The sequence below is a fragment of the Triticum dicoccoides genome, chromosome 6B (genome assembly GCF_002162155.2).
Source record: "Triticum dicoccoides isolate Atlit2015 ecotype Zavitan chromosome 6B, WEW_v2.0, whole genome shotgun sequence".
NCBI classification, from domain to species: Eukaryota; Viridiplantae; Streptophyta; class Magnoliopsida; order Poales; family Poaceae; genus Triticum; species Triticum dicoccoides.
In genome coordinates this window covers 475506114-475513595 of record NC_041391.1, presented here as the reverse complement: position 1 = coordinate 475513595, position 7482 = coordinate 475506114, and positions in this window count along the sequence as shown.

The following is a 7482-nucleotide window of genomic DNA, read 5'->3' as shown; positions in this document are numbered from 1 at the left end:
AGCTTGTTGCTCCCTCAAATGTTGTTGGTGCATCCCCGAAGCTTCTAGGGTCTCTTCTATTCCAGAAAAAACCATCATAAAATTTCATCATGTTTGGGTTCCGTTTGGTATGCTTTTCTACGAAACAATGAAACAAGCAAAAAATCAGAAACCGATATTGGACACTAAGTTAATATGTTAGTCCATAAAAATAATATCAAATTGCATATAAAGCATATAAAATTGACAATATAATAACATGCAACAATCAAAAAATTATAGATACGTTGTAGACGTATGAGTGAAAGATCGACGATGTCGCCTAGAGGGGGGTCGTGAATAGGCGCTTTAAAATAATTACGGTTTAGGCTTGAACAAATGCGGAATAAACCTAACGGTTAATTTGTCAAGCACAAAACCTAAAACAACTAGGCTCACTTATGTGCACCAACAACTTATGCTAAGCAAGATAAGCAACTATGTGATAGCAAGATATATGACAAAGAACAATATGGCTATCACAAAGTAAAGTGCATAAGTAAAGGGCTTGGGTAAGAGATAACCGAGGCACGCGGAGACGACGATGTATCCCGAAGTTCACACCCTTGCGGATGCTAATCTCCGTTTGGAGCGGTGTGGAGGCACAATGCTCCCCAAGAAGCCACTAGGGCCACCGTAATATCCTCACGCCCTCGCACAATGCAAGATGACGTGATTCCACTAAGGGACCCTTGAGGGCGGTCACCGAACCCGTACAAATGGTGACCCTTGGAAGCGGTCACCGAACCCGTACACTTTGGCAGCCCTTAGGGCGGTCACCGGTACCCGTCAAATTGTTCGGGGCGATCTCCACAACCTAATTGGAGACCCCGATGCTTGCTAGGAGCTTTACACCACAATGATTGAGCTCCGAACACCACCAACCGTCTAGGGCGCCAAGGCACCCAAGAGGAACAAGCTCTAGGGTGCCCGAACACCCAAGAGTAATAAGCTTCTCAAACTGCACTTCCACGTATCACCGTGGAGAACTCAAACCGATGCACCAAATGCAATGGCAAGGGCACACGGAGTGCCCAAGTCCTTCTCTCTCAAATTCCACCGAAGCAACTAATGCTAGGGAGGAAGATGAGAGGAAGAACAAGAAGGAGAACACCAAGAACTCCAAGATCTAGATACAAGGGGTTCCCCTCACATAGAGGAGAAAAAGTGATTGGTGGAAATGTGGATCTAGATCTCCTCTCTCTTTTCCATCAAAAACTAGCAAGAATCCATGGAGGGATTGAGAGTTAGCAAGATCGAAGAAGGTCAACAATGGGGGAAGAACACGAGCTCAAGGGAATTGGGTCATTGGGGAAGAAGACCCCCTTTTATAGGACCTCCTGAATCCAACCGTTATGTGCTCAGGTCGTGCACAAGCGGTACTACCGCTTGGAGGAGCGGTACTACCGATTAGCACGGTCAAAACAGCCCAACGAGAGAGAAAATACGAGTTTTTGGTCCCGAGCGGAAGTAGCCACGGAAGTAGCCGTGGTAGTACCGCTCCCAAGAGCGGTAGTAAAAAATTACTTCCGCTCCTGTCCGCGGTAGTACCGCTGCAGCCTTTTCAGAACACCAAAACTGACACAACTTCTGCAAACGGACTCCGAATTCAACGAAACCAAGTTTGTTGGAAAGCTAGCGACAAGGGCTAACACAATATTGAAAGAAATATCAATAAGAAGCAAATTAGAAAAGGCCCATAAGAAAATCGTGAGAACCCTTCCTCGGATAAGACCGGTAAAACCTCCAACACCGAAAACATCATAGAAGATGCATGCGAACTCCGTTTTCGATGAACTCAAGCTTGTCATCAAGATGACCATAAGCTCTAAGACTCATATAGAGAACCATACAAGAACCAAGAAAAAATATGCAAGGATGCAATGGTTTGAGATCTCTACTAACGATACGATCAAGCTACCAACTTGAGAGCCCCCCTTGATAGTACGACAAACGATCCTATAACCCGGTCTCCTAACTACCACCATGAGACCGGTAAAATAGAAAACCTATCAAGGGAAAACCTTTGCCTTGCACTTGGTCCACTTGATATAGATGATGACGATCTTGACTCCCTCAAGTTGGACCACCTTTCTTGATTGTGTTGGCTCGATGAAGACTAGATGATTGCTCGCCCCATAGTCCACTATGGGTGAGCTACTCTTCGTCTCATCTTCACAAGTCCATTGACACCACAATGGATGGCAAGATTCAAGCACTTGATCTCTTCGTGATGCTCCACTTGAACTTGCACACGGCAATCTTGATGACGATCACCACTTGATGTCATCCTTTCCATGGGTTGTATGATATCTTCCTCTTGATGCAAGCCCATGGATACGTACCTAACCCCACATATAACTCTCATGTAGACCATGGGTTAGTACACAAAGTGCAATGGACAACGCTTACCATACCATGGGATCACTTGATCCCTCTCGGTACATCTTCTACGCTTTGTGAGTTGATCAACTTGATTCACTATTGACTTAGTCTTGATAAACCTTGAATCTTCTACTCTTCATTTGGATGATGTATTGAAGGTAAACATGAATGATCACACAACCTTCTTCTTCAAGACATGATTGCAATAAGCTCAACACTCGCATGACCAATCTTTGGATAATTCCTTAATAGCACCTTGGTCAACTCATAAACTCCTTGAAACCAACACATGGACTTCAAGAAAAGCCTATGGACAAATCCTTTAAATATAACTCAAGACAACCATTAGTCCATAGAGATTGTCATCAATTACCAAAACCAAACATGGGGGCACCGCATGTTCTTTCAATCTCCCCCATTTTGGTAATTGATGACAATCACTTTCAAGAGAGTTTGTATAAGGAATTATGCATCACCATGCAATGCAACAACCAATAGTGCATGCGAATGAGATGCAAATGCTAAGGAACAAAACCAAAGCAAGAAGAGATAACTCTCTAAACTTCTCCACAAAACTCTCCGAAACTTCTCCCCCATTGGCATCGATTGCCAAAATGGGCGAAAATCTAAGAAGGCAATATAAATTGTGGTCCTCCATAAATTGTGTATTTCTCAACAAGAGAGTGGAATGCAATACACAAGTTTGACGGTAAATACTAGGAGGAAAACAAACTATATTTAGGCCCAAAGTCCACAAAAGAAAGATATGCCACAAAGACATAAGAAAGAGAGAAACAAGCAATCAAGCAATCAAAAGATACCAATTGAAGCAAGCAATCAACGAATATCATTTGAGCCAACTAGACCAATGATCCTACATGCCACATGAATGAATAAATGATATGAGCGAAGGAGTGTTCTAAAGAAACTGGAGAAGCTCCCCATGATTTGTGCACACATAAGAATTTTTGTATTTGAATACAAAGTGCACAAAATAGGGTCATAGCTCCCCCAAAATCAATAGAAACTTACATCCAGTGCAAGTGAGCCTATAGGAAACAAAGCCTAGCGCTTGCAACAAGCACATGGTTGAGCAACATGTAAAAGAGGCAACTTAAGAATAGGCTCAACCAAAATGATGTGTGTGAGTCATGGCGAAGCACTTGAGAAGACTAAAATTAGGATGAGCATAAAGCATCAACATAGTCTTGAAAGAATGAGGCACACGGTGCAAGGCCTATCATTCCCACACACAACTGGCAAAAGGGTTCACAAGCTTACTAATAAGCAAAAGAGAACCTATGCTTGTGATAACCCGTGGTGAAGATAGACAAGGGGAGGCTCATCAAGACGAGGGATACCAATTAAGATGGCAAAAACCTCGTAAACATAAGCAAGAGGAAAATAACCTTCACCACACAAGAGTGCATCAAGATGCAACGATAGAGGACACACACTCAAGGCACAAGCTTTCACGGAGCCACCAAAGAAATAACATAAGAAAGACAAGGTGGACGTGAAAGAAAGGATATCAACTAGAGATGTAATTTCTCTCAAGTGTATAAGGTTCTATGTAGATGAAATCATGATGATATATAAATCTACAACGAAGGATGTACACCCGAAATAGTTACAACACGAAGGAACAAGATATCCACAAGGAAGTCATAAATATACCAATAAGATATTTGCTTGAAAGCATAGCACTTGGCTAGATATGGTCTTATTGTATATAAATGAAGTCCACACACACATCCATCAAGGGCATCACAACTAGCAATAGATATCATCGTTGGGATGCTTTGAGAAAGGAACAAGTATCACAAGATATGAAATGAATATCATGCCAAGATACAACCTACACAAGGTTGAATGCAAGAGGGGAAAGCATGAATAGATACTTGTTACCGAGATATCATTGGAAGGATGTAGTAGATACCAATTGAAGGTAGATAGTAGTTCATTGATCATCCTAGCTTGACTCCAATATGCACATGGTGACAACACCTTCCTTGTGAGTGAGCCGAGCATCCAATGCATCTCCAAATGTTCCTAGAAGAACAACACAAACTAAAGGGTACCCAAACTCATCGCGACCAAATAGTTAGAAACACCAATACATAGGACAAACTTCACATAAATATGTGCATATAGATATGAAAATGAATTTCATGCACATCTCATCCAAATTGAGACTAGGTGGAGTTTCCCCTATATATTGAGTCAAAGAAAGAAAGCATGCCAAATGAAATACATGAAGTAAACATGCATGCTCAAGACTTTCAAAACCCGAAACCAAAAACAAAGAAATGCCAAGTGAAAAGGATACCAAATCGAGAAATCATCACTTGGAAGATATCATTAAAGATACATCAAGGAATGAGATATCCATTGATACACACTAAACTAAAGATGTCAAACTCCCAAAAAGAGGATGGTTCCAAACAAACCAGGCTCTCAACAAAGTTTCATGATGGCACAAAGTACCAAAAAGAAATGGCTTGCCTTCCACCAAAACACACTTGATAAGGATCACAAGAAGAGTGTTCTAAAGAAAATAGGATAGCTCCCCCACGAATTGTGCATTATATAGGATTTGCATTTGAATACAAAATGCACAAGGTGGGATCACCACTTTCACTATATCTAGAAAACACTAGACAAGAACAAGAAATAAACAAGATCCACAAGTGGTAGGGAAGACAACGGGAGTTGACACAAACCTTGGCAAGAGAAAAAGGCAAATAAACAAAAGCCAATGTAAAGATGATCAATTAAATTCTATCACACATAAGTGATTACCAATTGTCAAAAGACAAGGAGTATTTGGAAATAATTCCCGGTGATAGATAGCAAGGATATCTGACATCATATTCACTCCAAACAAAAAGCAAATTGCAACTTGTAGAGCTAACATGCCACCTAGGAACAAGATAATTTACAATATCAATTCTAGGTGACAATATCTCAAATGTACACATTTTCTAGGCTTGTAATATGCACTTAGCATATTACTCCCCCATAATGTGATACCAATAAGAACTTAACAAGAGGCAATAAGAGGATCCAACACGAGATAATCAATGGAATTTTTAGAATTTGAATTTCTCATGAGAGATATACCACCTAGTGACTAGATAATCTTGTAATATCAATACTAGATGGTATTCCTCATGTACACACATTTATAGGATTGTGAGGTGCACAAAGCACATCACTCCCCCAAAATGGGATGTTCCATTGATCTCTCACACGAGCCAACTAGGATACAAACAGGAAGCAAAAAGGCTCAACGCACGACGCACACGTACATGATGTGCAAACCAACACACACATACTTGATTGCTCAAGATAAGCAAGTTGGAAGCGCAACATATACAAACACATGCAAGGAACAAAAGCAAAACATGCAAGGGGGAAAGTAACTTTCAAGGTAAACAATTTAAGTACAAGTTACCGCAAGGAGGCACATTGGATATAAGATAGAAACTTGATAATCCAATTGACTTGGCTTGAGACAAAGAGAATGATGAAGTCCCCTTAATTCTTCATAATGTAGCCAAGTCTCCAATGCCCTCCAACAACACCTATTGATCAAGTTTGAGCGTGTTGGTCCAACCAAGCTGGGTCCTAAGAGGTTAGTCACAATAGGTTTGGCTACCCAAATGGTTCTTTGCTTGACACCACTTTGAGTACCAACAAACTTGGCAAACACATTGCCAACCTTATCCTTACCAAGAGAATAGATATCATCAATAATAACTGGGTTGGATAAGTTACCACTAGTGCATGAAGAAGCGACGTGACCTTTCTCACGACATAAGTAGCAACGTCTACTCTTCACTTTCTTCTCACTTGATTTCTGAATTTGAGAAGCATTAACTTGAGTCTTCTTGGGAAGAGGCCTTTCTTCAACTTGATGTTGAGCATGAGATTGAACTTGTGCCCTCTTCCCTTGTTGCTTGACACTAATGGCCTTCTTCTTCAATGGGCAAGATCTAACATGATGCCCTTTGACTTTGCACTTGAAGCAAACAATCTTGGCCGAATTCTTGACTTGTTCTTGGCCCTTCTTCTTGATCAACTTGGACTTCTTCTTCTTGTTGGAGTTGAATCCAAGTCCACCTTTGTCATTGGGGGATTTTTGCACACTCAAAATATTGTTGAGTGTGGCCTTCCCTTCATGACACTTTTCCAAGTCTTTCTTCAAAGAAGTGACTTGGGCCTTGAGCTCTTTGATTTCCTCTACATGGTTAGTCTCAACACAAGTACTAGAGGAAGTATAAGCTTCATCGTTAGAGCAACAAGGCAAGGAAAGCAATTCATCACAAGATGTACCAACATTGTGAGTAGATGAATTACAAGGACTAGCACATGGCAATATACTATTTTGACTAGAAGTAGTGCTAGTATCCACATGAGGATCACTAGATGTTACCTTAGCAATCATGGCCTCATGAGCTATCTTTAGCACACTATGGGATACTAGAAGATCATCATGAGAGCTTGAGAGCTTTTCATGACTTTCTTCCAATTTCCCATAATTGCTAGATAGCACCTCAAGTTGAGCCCGTAGCTCAACATTCTCCTTCAAAATGGATGCTTCACAAGTAATAGAATTAGTAGCACAAGCATCATCATTAACAACAAGAGGATAAGGCAACTTGGCAAGCTCTTTTAAATAAGAAGCTTCAAGTTGGGCAGGAGACTCGGTGAGTTTGATGAGCTCACCCTTGATGACCCTTGAGCCATTTTGGAGGTGCTCAAAATCCTCAAGGAGTCTAGCATGAGAAACTTCAAGCTTAGCATTTTTAGTTTTGAAATCGTTGGCCACATCAAGAGCTCTATCATGAGATTTCCTCACTCTAGATAATTCTAGAGCAAAAGTCTCCTCAAGAGATTCGGAGGTGGTTTGTTCATGTTCAAGAGCTTGAGATAGCTCCGTGATCTCATTTGCATAATCACGCCCATGAGCTTCCATTTTCTCAATGGTGACCTCTTGCTCCTCGAGATGAGATTCCAACTCCTCAATATATTTCTTGCCCTCAATGGCAATGGACATAATTTCCATGAAGTTGG